Source organism: Rhinolophus hipposideros (genome assembly GCF_964194185.1).
Source record: "Rhinolophus hipposideros genome assembly, chromosome: 9".
Taxonomy (NCBI): Eukaryota; Metazoa; Chordata; class Mammalia; order Chiroptera; family Rhinolophidae; genus Rhinolophus; species Rhinolophus hipposideros.
In genome coordinates this window covers 57,799,976-57,814,679 of record NC_138055.1, presented here as the reverse complement: position 1 = coordinate 57,814,679, position 14,704 = coordinate 57,799,976, and positions in this window count along the sequence as shown.

Below are 14,704 nucleotides of genomic sequence, written 5' to 3'. Positions count from 1 at the left end.
TGAGATTAGACCACTGGAAGGATGAGAACACTATTTATTGAAATTAGGAAATAAGAGAGACAGAATTCTGGAAAACATGACATAATTTTGAGCATTTTGAGAGTGAAGGGCTGAGAGGCATCTGAATGCAGGTATTTAGTCATACTTCTTTTCAGTTCTATAAGTAGGTCTGAAATCTCCAGAGATCTTTCTGAGGGGGAGACCATGGAAGCCGGAAGAGTAAGCGAAAATACTCGCGGAAAGTATGTACAGTGCCCTGAAGGACATCAGTATTTGAGGGAACAAAAGCCTAAGAAACAGGTGAAGAAGAGGAGCTTTCAAAGGAAAAAGATGAAGGTGAAAAATCAAGTAGGAAAACCCTTGATCATGAGGGCATTATAGTGTTTCAAGAAAGAGTGATTGCAGTGTAAGAGTGAATGCTACTAAAGGAACAGTCCAGTAAGCATTGGGAAGTGGTCAGTTGGGTTCATAGAAACTCTGTAAGGGACAAAGGAATGTTGCAATGAATTGGAAAATGCAGAAGTGAAAAAATGGAAGGCAGTGATTACAGATAGACATTTCATGAAGTTTGACTGTAAAGGGAATGAAATCATAGAATGATGCTTGCAGGGGATGTTAGATTGACAAAGGCTCTCTCTTTTCTATCCAAGATGAGAGAAACATGAGTAATTTTAACTGTTGAAAGGGAAGAAACAAGATAGCAGAAAACAGAACAGTAGAAAGTATAGGACAGAGAAGATACTCAAATGAAAGAGGTAGGAAAAGAACCAGAGCTGGATAAAGATGTAATGACCTCAGATACATTCAATCATTAACAAATATTTATTGAATGTTTATTCAGTTCTGAAGATATAGAAGTGAAAGGAGATAGATATAGGAAAAAAGTAAATAAGCTTTGTGAAGGAAAAGATGAAAACGGAAACCGAAGGTAAACATGGTAAGAATGGAATTTGTTATTAAATGAAAAAGTATTAATTCTTTGAAAGGCATTAAATTTAATAGCATTTACCAGATAAATCTCCTTAACTATGCTTTGTTTGCAAGCTTTCTCCAAAATCATTTTTATATCTTTATCACCTTCCATGCCTGTTAGATCTAAGGTCAGCTACTTACCCCTAAAGGAGTTAGTCAACCCAAAGTGTTTTCTTCTCGCTTTTACATAAGGTGGCTCAAATAAAAAAGAGGAAAGGCTTTATACGAGGCAGGACTCATTACTCAGATGGATTTGTTTCTTAAACCTCCACAAAGATGTGACTAAGAGAGCTCATTGCAAATCACTAATATTACCAGAATAAGAAAAGTTACAAAGCAAAAACAATAATAATGGGCCCACTCTCTGTACCTGATGTAGGTCAACATTTCTTCATTCAATTGAAACAGAATTATTTATGAACTTATCAGTTGATGTCATAGAGGCTAAGCCTAAAGTAAAATAGAGTACGTTGGTGCAAAGAAGGAAACCACATACAGCTTTCTGTGCTGAAGATGAAAGACACTGAGACAGAGGAACATAATGTGTTCTGACTCTTGTAAATATGCTGTTTGGGTCTGGACCTCCCAGGAATCAGACTTATAATTTCGGGAAAAGTTCTGATTCAATTGCTTCTTTCAAAAAACACTTCAAAGGATGGTGATGAGGGATACCAAAGGGATAAAAGGTTTCTTTCAGAGCTGTGTTAATTTAGTTTAGACCAAAGAACAAATATTCCAGTTGACAAGGTAGGTGATTTAGTTCTTCTGATTGTAGTGACAAACCTTCTAGAAAGACCAGGTCAGGAGGAGGCTGGAAGAAATTCCTAATCAATTCTGCACCAACTTGCCTATGAAGTAAGTCTCTTAAGTCACTCTGACTGGAATGTGTGTTCTGACAGCTAGACCCAGAGAAAAGTCAGTGCAAGTGAGGTCTGGAGAGAGAAATCAGGGGGACAAGAGCCAATTAGGGCCTTTCCAACCAGGCTGCTAATGACCTCTCTGTGGATACAGGAGACAGATGAAGAGAAGCAAGGGAGAACCTAAAAGTATTTTGTCACAATCAACTACCTCGAGTCTAGTTAGAAAATGTACTGGATTTGGGGTTTGAATTCTTAGGTATGGATTCCAACATGACCCAGGTTAGGCTAGCTGTGAGACTAGCAACAATTAACTTATTTTCTCTATGTTAAAATAGAGGGAATTTCTCAAATGTATTATAAAATATAGAGCCGTCTTAGTATAAACTCTAAAATGCTACACAAGTTAGAAAATTTTTGTAGTTATGTTTGTAAGAATTAAACACATAATAATGCATTAAAACTTTTTAAAATCATATGAAAAAAGGCAGCAGTCATAATTCACAAAACTATCTGAATGGCGACAAGCATAAACTCAGATCGGATGAATGAACTCAAACTTATAGAAAATATTGGTAGCCATCCTGAAGCCGAAGGTGTGATATATTTTAAAAGATCAAGTGGAATGAATGGAGCAGAAAAGAAAAAAAATGGGAAAGCATGTCCTTGTCATGCTTTCATCATAACTCAGTTGGTAAGGCATTTTGAGAAAAAATCCAATGCAAATGCTGAGGATTATACTTAAATTGAATGTTTTACTCTCCTCTCCCTACTTCCCAGGATAGAGATGATATGTTGCTCCCTTTCTGTTTTTGCTGTATTTAGTTCAAATACACCCTTTACCTCCACTTACTTTAACACTGAATCTACACAAAGATGTTTAATTTCACTCATAATAAGGGTCACACAAATTAATACCTCACCATTTTCCACCCATCAAATCAGAAAAATTTCAATAACATATTGTGTTGGCAATGATGGGGGAACAAAGGCACCACCATATATTTCTGGCAAGTGTGGAAACTGACGTAACTTCAGGGCATGACAATTTGTCAATATCTATTCAAAGCAAAGGTCATTGACTAAACAATTCCACTGCTAGGAATTTATCCCAGATTTTACACATATCAGATGATGAAATGGTATACGCACAGAGCTCTTCACTGTAGCATTATTTGCTATAGAAAAAGATTGGAAAAAAATTTGACTGTCTCTAGGAGGTTGGTAAAGTGAATTATGGAATATCAATACAATGAAAATTATGCACCTATATAAAATAACAAATTAGATCTTTCTATATTAATATAGAAAGATCTCCAAATATATTATAAAATGAAAAATATTCAAGTATAAAATACTGTATGAAACAATCTCCCACTTGGGAAAAAAGGGGTGATAAATATGTATTCATTTTTATATTTGTGTATGCACTAAAATCTCTGGAAGGATGCACAAGAAATCAATAACACTGCTTACTTAATAGACGGTGTTTGTAAACTGGACAATGGTGGGAGAGAGGCTTTTTACTTTTATACTTTTTAGCTGTTAAAACATGTAAGTGTATCGTGGTTTCAAGAAAACAATTAATTGTTTTTTAAAGAAATTATTTGCTTGGAAATCCATTTTCCCCACCAGATTGTGGACCATGCCTTGTTTGTTTCCATAATCTCATCAAGGGCACAGCACACACGTAGCAACTGCTCAACAAATACTTAATAAACAAATGAATTAGAAAATGGAAGACATCTAATACAGCATCTAATACAATGCTGTAGATAAAACTTCCTTGAAGAAAGGACAAATATCCTGCCTTAGTTTTCAAACATAGTTCTTCATGCAATGAAAGTGAGTGACATTTTGTGAAAAGCACATGGAGGAACAGCGGAAAAGTGCCTGAGAAGATAAGAAAATAGATTTCAATACAAAATCTTAGTTCTAGATGTCTTCCATTTTCTCATTCATTCCAGAGCTTGCCTGCCAAGGCTAGGGTGGGTGGAGTGAGGAAGAAAACGTCAAAATGTACTTTGAAGAGAGAGATGGAAAGAGAGAGAAACACCAGAAAGGTGTCAAGGTGATTTGGGGGTTTGTTGGGTTTCAAGTAAACTATTTTGTTTAGTGGACTCCTGTTTTTGAAATTGTTCTGGATTTAAAATTTTTACTTTGTATTTTTTAAATGTGTGCTTAGTATTGTTTTCTAGATACTTTTCCCTTCTCCCAGATTCAAAATAGTCAGTCCATATATGCCTATTTTTAGAATGAGTGATTAACATACAGATTAGATCACATGGCTTAGAGCAGTGGTTCTCAATCTTACCTGCAGATTGGAATCCCCAGGAATCTTTAAAAATAATACTGATGCCTGGGTCCCACCCCAAGACAGGCTGACTTAATTTTTTTACAGAATGGCCTATGAATCAGAATTTTTTAAATCTCCCCCCAAGTGATACAATATTCAGCAAAGTTTAAGAGCTACTGATCCAACGCATGCTCTAGCTTTTGTATGGAGTTCAACTATCTCTGAATTCAAATGAAAACAGAATTTATTATTTATTTTGAATAATTCACTTTTACAGTGAAGACTGAGAAAATAAAATGTCATACCCAATTTTTTTTCTTCTAGAGGGTAGCCAAGTACTCACAATCCTTACCTCCTTCATAGAGGAGCTTGTAACAAGTCCCTACTTGCTTCATATTAACGATCACAAGTAGTGGCCACACCACAGGATAGCTGTGCAGGTCTTTAGATTGCTACTGCCCCTGTCACCATGAGTTTCCCCAGTGCTGTGCAGGGAAGCCTCGGGGGCATACTCTCATGTTATTCATTCATGGTTGCTCAACCACAACAACATAGGCAGTGTGTTCGTTGGAAACAAAAGTTATTAGTACATTAACTCTACCACCAATATAAATCTTTAGTTAAAAATAGAGTAAATATGCACACTAAGTAAAAGCTTTGTAGCAAAAACTATTGGAAATATTTTTTAAATTTTATTTTTTTATTTTTCTTACTTTTTAAATATTTTTTTAAAAATTTAAAAAATATTTAAATGCCCCACTCAGAAGAATGGATAATCTGCTTTATATCACACACACACACACACACACACACATGCACATGCATGCACACACATGTATATGTCCACATGTGCAACAATGTGGAAATAATTAACTGCAACTATATATAACAACAATATGGAGTAATCTTAGTGACATAACACAGTATCATGTGCAAAAAACAATTCTCAGAAGACTACATACAGCCTAATGCCCCTTTTTTGTAATTTTCCAAATTAAGTTAAGCTAAGTAATGTATTGTTTAGACATAAATACACCATAAAACCATAAAACCATGGTGGGGAGCTACTGATAAAGGAAAAGATAAGCACAAAATTCAAGATGGCCGTTACCCTTGGGAAGGGAAAGGATAAGGGAAGCATACGGTAAATGTAAGTCATTGTTACTGTTCTAGTGCTTGCCCTAGATAGTGAGCTTGTGGGTGTTCATAATGTTTTTCTTATTTTTTAACAGGAGAAAAACATACAAATGTTTAACAACATGTATATATGGGAGAGACCCAGGAAAACTGAGTAAATCCCATCGTGTTTTTAATAAGGGCATTCCAAACTAAATACATGAATTAGAAAAATGGGAATAAAACATCTTTGTAATAGAATCTTTTAGGATTTGTTTTTTAAAAGTATGGTGTGTATTTTTGTGAGCTTTTAATTTGTGTGCATATTTACTCTACTTTTAACTAAAGATTTATATTGGTGGTAGAGTTAATATGCTAATAACTTTTGTTCCCAACTAACACACACCCTGAGACTGAAATTGTGACTTAGTTTACAACAAAACATTTTCAACTTTGTAATCTGAAAAATCACTTTTATAATGAGTAAGTGACATGAAAAACAACTTCCTGGAATAGCTTTGAATTTTGGGATTCTCTGGAATGTCTAAGTAAAACTGAGTTAGTTCTTCACAAGTAACTGTGTGAATGAAATATGACTCTCCCCCCAGATTTCTTCCTGGTTTTATTCCTTCACCTGCTTGCCTTCCACAATAGAAACAGAATAAAACTAATAACCATTTATCCTTGTGTAGAGCTTTACATTATATAAGAAGAGCTTAATTTTATCTGACATGTTTATCTTAACAACATTATGAAGTATGCAGGGCAAAGATTAGCTCAAAACAAGACTATAGCTCGTTCATACCATATAACACATTGGTTTCAAAGTGCGCCCGTACACCACTGATTGAACACAAGACAAATTCTAAAATATGTACACATTGTTTAATATTTATGCATACAATTTTAATATTTGTGTATTGCTTTTAGTTTGTATTAATCTGCACCTAGTATTTATTGCAAATAAGGCTGTTTTTCACTTATAATAGTGGCATAAAGTTGCTTTTTAAAATAAACTTATTTTAATAAAAATGAATATTTTTAGAGAAAATTCTTAAGTAGATACTGGCACAGGTATTATTTAGAGCAAAGGTTATAAAGATGATATGTGGATAATTAAAATGTAGAAAACCTCATCCTTCCACATAATATTCAAGTCTACATTGCTATAAAAATATGCATGTTTAGATTAATTTGACAACTTATTAATTTGACAAATTACTTGTTGAAGAGATAATACCAAAATATTTAACAAATGCATGAATTTAATACTTTTTTTTTAAAAAAAAGTGAAAAGTCCATATCCTCATGGACTTATAGTCAAAGGAAAATTCAACAAGGTGAACAGGTGACTTGTGTGTCTATAGATGAGTAAAGATCACAACCCTATAAGAGAAGATATTCCATTGTTTGTAGCAGTAAAAGCTTCCTGAAGGAGCCGACATTCAAACTGAAGAATGCCCTAAAACTACATACGGCCAGGGAAGTGTGTTCCAAGAGGATGTCATAACATGTACCAATACCTGGAGGAGAGAGAGCATAAGGCATTCAAGGTGCTCCAGGAAGACTGGAAGGGCAGGATTAAACCAAGAGAGTTGGAAGTGGCAAGAAATGTGATGGACGAGAAAAAACAAGTAACAGACCACGAGAATTTTTCGTCCCTGCAGATCAGAGCTGTGCTGCAAGCAACATAAATGGACCCTGAATCACACAGAAAGAAAAGATATTTTGGAAAACTATCAGAGAGGCCATGCCTTGCATCCCACCAATAGCACACATCGTTGAGTTCTCCAAAATAAAACAGAGGATCAGACGAAGATATAAAACAAGTAATACTTAAAAAGAGAATAGAACAAAAACACATTCTAAAGAGCTTAGATTTCATTCTGTAGGCAACCAGGAGTCATTAAACGGATTGACAGGTTCAGATTTGCATTTTGGATAGATGGCTCTTGCAGGAGTGTTTTAAATTGAAGTTAGGGAGTGAAGATTGAGAACTGTTGTGGTGCTGTAATTGAGAGATGATGGTGAGCTACTGAAGGTCAGTGGTGGTGGGGAAAGAAGAGAATGGGAAAGAAAGAATGGTGGCAGAGAACGGGTGTTTTTCCATGTTCTGCTGCCACTGACCTGTATTTCTGGATATTTTGAAAAGTCATGGCTTCAGCAGCTTGGCTTTCATGAAGTGGGAGAAGAAAAATCCCAGATGAAGTAGATTTAGAGAATCAAGAGTTAGCTGTTGCCTCATTTTGAAAATTCCTGTGTGGTCCCAGAGTCCACAAAACAGAATTGCCTACCCCCTCTACCCCCACTTTCAACAGTGTGGAAGTTATCTGTTTTATTTTTAAATACCTCCTGCTTGGCCATAACACCTAACCTTGACTGTCCCCCATAAAGGAATGTAAATTTATTAACACCCTTTAGTCACTTGCCTGCAACTATATATTTTGGCTGCCTCCCAAGTCTTTAATTCCTTTATTGATGCATTTCATGATGGTTGTTGCTTCTGTTTAAAAGCTTTTGCAATCTCTGAGTTTTTGGAATACTATCTGCTTTTCTCCCATCCATGTTTTCATTAAAATTGATTTTCTCAGCTTCTTGTGTATTTCTCTATGAGGCAAAGAATTTTAGATAGATACCACAACCTAAGCACCAGAGGTAAAGACGGGGGACAACCGAGATCTGAGTAATGTTATTTTAATTGCAATTTAAAGCCCAAAAGCAAAGACTTACTAAAGAGCTGTTTTCATCACAGTTGTTCCATGCATGAAATGAACCACTACACATTGGAAGAGAAGAAATCATTCCACAGTGGCTTAGTTGTAACAAACAAAATGAGTTCCAACAAGCTGTGTTTAGTCCCATGGCCAAAAATGGCATTCTGTTGGTATTTAGGATTTCTTTTCTAATGTGGCATTATATTTTGAAATGTTATTTCATGTTACACTCTCTTTGTATAACATATTTGAATTGAATAATGAGAGAAATGACCAGCTGGTCTCTAGCAGTTACAAAGCCCTTTATTGGAGGCAGCAGGTTGATGGCAGATGGCAATTTTAGGTTTAAGTCTTACTATGAATAGATTTGCAGCACCTTGTTGATGTGGGATATACAACCTTTGTCTGAGCTTATGAGAATGATGGTAGAGTAGTTTTATTGAGATACTGATTTACATTTTGTTCTCACTGTAGTTTTTCTTTTCTCATTAAAATGGGGGAGGCTTTAGGGTGTACTGGATTTGAGTTCAAAAGCCAAAGGTGGAAGTTACTCAATCCCTCTTATAGAATTGTTTTTATTCTTTTTTAAAATTTGATTAAGTACAGACCATCATATATGTGTGTATTATAAATATTTACACTTTAAAATATCACCAGAAGCTATAAACATCAAATTTTTTATCTTTTTTATTATTTTTTTATCTTTTATTATTTATGTCTAATCAACATAGTGATTAGACATTTACACACCTCACAAAGTGATAACCCCAATAAGTCTACTACCCAATCTGACACCGTGCATAGCTATTATATTATTGACTATATGCCCTATAGTGTACTTTACATCCCATGACTATATATATTTTAAAATTATAATTGACATTCAATATTATTTTATATTAGTTTCAGGTGTACAGCATAGTGGTTAGACATTTATATAATTTATGAAGTGATCTCCCTGATAAGTCTCATACCCATCTGACACTATACATAGTTTTTACAATATTATTGACTATATTCCCCATACTGTATTTCACATCCCTGTGACTATTTTGTAACTACCAATTTGTCTTACTGACTTGTTTTTGAAAGCCTGAATTGATTCAGGAAATGAATGAGAGGAGGAAGAAGGGAAAGAAGGTCTTTAGGGTTAGAAAGCTAGAAGAACAATTCCATATCTTTGATAAGGAAGATTCTGCAAACCTGGGAAGAGGAAGGTAGCACTTAATGGAGTAGCAGGATTGACCCTGATTCCTTTGCAGGTAGAGTCATGCACATGGACAGGCTGTGCAACGAGTGCCGAGACTGCCACTTCTGTGCCTAGGCGTGGCACAGGTGTAGCAGAGCGACCCAGATTTAAAGGAACCATACAGAAACCAAGTCCTCTGCTTTTCTAATTATCATGAAAAGTTGAATAATAAATTCCTTTGTAATCATCATATTGAAAACAAGAAACTCTTTCGAATGTCTTATAAACTGTCTAGATTCCTATTCTTCTGTGACCCTGCAAGTGCAGGACCTGGACCACTCCCACCCAATCCCATGCCCTGTGAGACTGGTAATGAATTCCTCACCACCTCAATGATTGGAGATGTGGAATCTAGTTAAAAATGATTTAGAATGATAGTCACTTTTCAGTCAATGATGGATCGCATCTACTGTGGGGGTCCCATACGATTATAACATAGCTGAAAAATTCCTATTGCCCAGTGATGTCATAATGTCATAGTGCAAACACATCACAGGTGTTTGTGGTGATGCTGGTGTAAACACACCTACTGCACGCTGTTAGTCGTATGAAAGTATAGCACATACAATTCTGAACAGCACTTAATACTTGATAATGGTAATAAACAACGATGTTACTGGTTTATGTATTTATTATAATATACTTTTAATCATTATTTTAGAGTATACTCTTTCTACTTATTAAAAAGAAGTTTGCTGTCAAATACTGTGCAGTTTTACACAGGCAGTAGCCTCATATACCTGCTGTTTACAGCATCTCTTGATTACAACTCTCTTGGGAGAATGCCTTTCAGATACAAACCAACCAATACTGAGTCTATACCCCAACCGCCCTCTTTATCGAGCTCTCACACACATGGCCAATATTTACCTACCCCAGTGCCTCCCAGGATCAGGTACCAGACAACTAGAGACCAGCTCTATAGCCAGCAGCTCATTGAAATTATACAAACTTGCCAGTCCTAAATCGTTTGCTTGCTTGCCCTGTTAACTGCAATAATCTCTCCATCTTAGGCTTTCCTCTTGTTCATGCTTCTGTTTTCTGACCAAACGTGGTGTTTCCCTTACGGCCCTGCTTGGTGTGGCATGCCCGCTTCTCTTAGGAAATGTAAGTAATAAATTCTTTGTTCAATGGCATTGACCTCTCTGTGTCATCACTCAGTCACCGCCATACATTAAAATCCCATGAGTACAAATGAGACAACATTGAAAAATTAGGATAACAGTAATAATAGGTGGTCACAGGGATTAAATAACCCAACAAAGTGTACAGGCATATAAAGTGCTATGAACATCATTCTGTGCACTGTAGTGCTTAATCAATGCTGCCTATTATTTTAAATAAACTTTAATAGATAATGACTGAGCGCTAAATCTTTTTACCTTAATTCCTCAGTTTTTTCATCTGTTAAGGGGGATATGATGAAAATATGTCAACATCAAAGGCATACCTTGATGATGAATCTTGACTTTTTTAAAAAAACAAACAAACCAATAAAGGGACTCTATTCATATGTAGCATTATTTTGGAAAATGCCAATAATAACTACTGCATTGTAATCTTAAAAAAATATTGCTATTAGGCCAATTTTATTGATCTAACGATATCAGTAAATAACATCTTGACATGACTGGATGATTGAGGCCATTTTAAGGACGTCATTTCTATCTTCTGTAATGTTATTCCAACTAGACAGCTTACCCAGAGGACCCACAACTGCTGCTAATTTCCAGTCTTCTCTCCCTGGGAAGAAAAGGAGCACAGGACAAGCATGCCCACAGTAGGAATGACTGTTACGTCCCCTCTTTGTTTTTACGAAGGCTCAGCCACATTTCTGAATACTTTTCAAATCAGGACCACATTTTCTGCCTGTTTTCTCCTGTTCAGTATGAGCCACAGACTCTGGCCTAGGGCACTACACTCACAGGCCACCTTGACTGTGTTCTCTGTGTAACCGAGGGCTCTAAGCCCACCCTAGTCCCTCTGCCCACCTGCTGAAACCATCCCACATTCTTTAGTGTAAAGTGACGTAAGGCACACACACAACAGGGAGTTATCAAAGGATTGGCAGATAAGGGATGGGTTTCTCTGCTAAGATAGTAACAGTGAACCATAACAATTCTTGTTAAACACAGATGATCATTTCTTTATCCCACAGATATGGTAGGAAAAAGGGGGGTATGAAAATAAAAAGGTGGCACAATGTTTTGAGAATTTTAACATGCATCACGGTTACCTGGAGGGCTTGTTATTCTGCTTCTGAGATGACAGAGTTGACATACATACATATATGTGTGTGTGTGTGTATACACACACACACACACACACACTATGAAAGGTGGAGAGAAGAAGGCAGACTGACTAGGACCTGAGGCCCAAGCAAGGACACAATAATGAGCTCCCTGAGTTCTTTTTGCCCCATATAACCTAGACCTGCAGTGAAAGAAACCAGCAACAAGGAAATGCCTATGTGTTAGACCAAAAACAAAAAACAAAAACAAAACAAAACCTCAAGAAAAGGACTCAGAAAGGGGCATCTCCAAAAGACAGAAACTTATAAAAAAAAACAAAAAACAAACAAACAAAAAAAAACAACAGCTTCATTCCAGCACAACACTACAGAAAAAAACTGGTCACAAGTTCACCCAGGCCAGGGAAAGCTAAAGATGTCCTTCCTAGGGAGGTTGTAATGAACCGCCCAAGCCCCTGCTGGGTGGTGTTAAAAAGGTCAAACAGGGAGCGAGGACTTCCTTCCCTCCCATCCAGTCACGATCTTCCACCCTCTGCCAGTTGAGACCATGTGGGGATCCTGGACTTCCATCACTATCCAGCAGGAAAGTGCCCTTCCCTCTCCTCACTAAGGTGTTATCAGAGAAGGCCCAGGGGACAAAGACTTTCACTCATTATCCAGCCGTAATGAGACCATCCTCACCACAGTGTCAGTGGAGCTCAAATTCCCACCCCCCCACCCAAAACTAAGGAGTCCTCTCCTGAATGTCAATGGAGACCAAGCAGAGAATCTAGACTTTTACTCCTGCCTGTCACACCACCCCTACAAAAGCCTCAGCACAGAAATAGAAAATCTCAGCAAAATAATAAAAGATATAAAGAAGAATCAAATGGAACTTTTAGAAGTAGAAAATACAATAACTAAAATTCAAAACTTCAACAAATGGGATCAACACTAGAATGGAGAGGACAGAGGGAAGAATCAGTGAATTGAAAGATAGGATGATAGAAAGTATCCAATCTGAACAACAGAAAGAAGCCTAAAAACCAGAAATGGTAGGACGTGGGGGTGGAGGGTAGGAGTGGAGAGGGGCGAGAGGAAAGAGGAAGGAAGGGAAGAAAATGAACAGAGCCTGAGTAACCATTGGAACTATGCAAACAGATCTAACCTTCGTGTCATTGGTGTCCCAGAGGAAGGAGAAATAGGAAGAAGTTAAATAAGTACTGAGAAAAATAATAGTTACAATTTCCCCAAATTTGGCAAGAATTCCAAACAAGACAAACTTAAAGAAATCCATGCTGAGACACATCATAATTAAACTTCTGAAAACAAAAGTCAAAGAAAATATCTTGATAGCAGCTAGGGAAAAACTACACCTTATATATGGGGGTAAAACAATTCAAATTATGCAAATTTCTCATCAAAAACCATGGAGGCCAGGAAGACACGGTACAATATTTTTCACGTGTTGAAACAACAACAAAAAAGAAATACTCAACAACAAAAAAGAAACATCAACTCAGAACTGTATACCCAAAGAAAATGTCTGTCAGGAAATAAGGGGAAATGACATTCTCGGATGAGGAAAACTAAAATAATTTGTTTCGGGCAGATTTACAAAGAATGGGTAAAAGAAGATCTATCTCTAAAAAAGAAAGAAATCTCTGAAAAAAAGAACATTGGAAAGGGAGAAGGAACGAGGTAAGTAAAATCACAGATAAATACAATAGGCTTTTCTTCTCATCTCAAATTTTCTAAATTATGTTTGATGGTTGAAGCAAAAATTATAGCACCACCTGTGTTATAGATGTGGCTCTAAATATAGGTATAATAAATACTTAAGAATTATATTTTAAATAAGGAAGATAAACAGACATAAATGAAGGTAAGTTTTTTATACTTCACTTAAATTGCTAAAATGATGCCAATAGGCTTTAATAAGTTTTGTATATGTAATAAGATTGTAAAATGATACAACTACTCTGGAAAAGTTTGGAAATTCTTTTAAAAATTTAATATGCAACTACCATACAAGCCAGCAACTGTACCCCTGGGTATTTATCTCAGAAAAATGAAGACTTATGTTCACACAAAAACCTGTCCACGAATGTTTATATTAGTGTTATTTGTAATAGTCAAAGAAAACCCAGATGTCCTTAATGGGTGAATGGTTACATAAACTGTGATCCATCCATACCATGACTCTTACTCAGCAATAAAAAGGAATGAACTATTGATGAAACAATCTGAATGAATCTCAAGAGAATTACGTTGAGTAAGAAAAAAAAAACTACAAAAGGTTACATACTGTATGATTTCATTTATATAACATTCTTGAAATGACAAATTATAGAATGAGAACAGATTAGTTGTTGCCAGGAGTTAAGGAGGAGGTGAGGGTAGAAAGGAAGTGCATATGGCTAAAAAGGGCAACATCAGGGATCCTTTTGGGGATAGAAATGTCCTGTATCAATGTTGATGTCCTGGTTGTGATATTGCAAGATGTTACCAACAGGGAAAACTGCAGGGGATCTGTCTGCATTTTTTCTTACAAATGCATGTGAAACTACAATTATCTCCAAGTGAAAAGTTTAAAAAACTTCACATTGCTGGGTTCCACTGACAGAGCTTTGAGCCTGATCATCTGCAGTTCTAAAATGTTCCCAATGGATACCAATACAGCTGGTTAGAATAACCACACTTTGAGAACGACTGTCTTAGACAAAGAGGAATTTTTGTTTCCAGGGGAAAACCCACAGAATGCTTTCGACTGAGAAACTCTTTCTTCCCTTTCCCAAACCAAAATATCAATATAAGTAGCCCCTTTTAGAGTGCTAAATCCAGAAGCACTAGAAAGAAGATGGACCAGAGAGAAACCAGTCAGTCCTAAGGCTAGATGTGTTTTAGTCTTAGGATCAATTTGGGAAGAGCAGTATGCTGCCTAGTGGTCAGCAAGACCAGAATTATGTGGCCAGAGAAGTCACCGACGTTGTCGTCCATGGCATTGCTCTTCAACGTCGTGCTCCTAAATGCTGGCTTGGAACCAGAAACACCTGTGATAAAAATAAAGCATTCTGGATCTCCCTGCAGAACCAATGGAGTCTTTGCTTTACACCATGCTTCCCAGGTGAGGTATGCACAGTAAAGTTGGAGAAACCCTGGTCTGGTGACATGTGGTGCAGATGAAGAATAACCCAGTGTCATGCAGGGTCTCTGGTCCCACTCCCTGCACAAGAACGCAAAATATGGTGAGGCTAAAAAGGAACACCA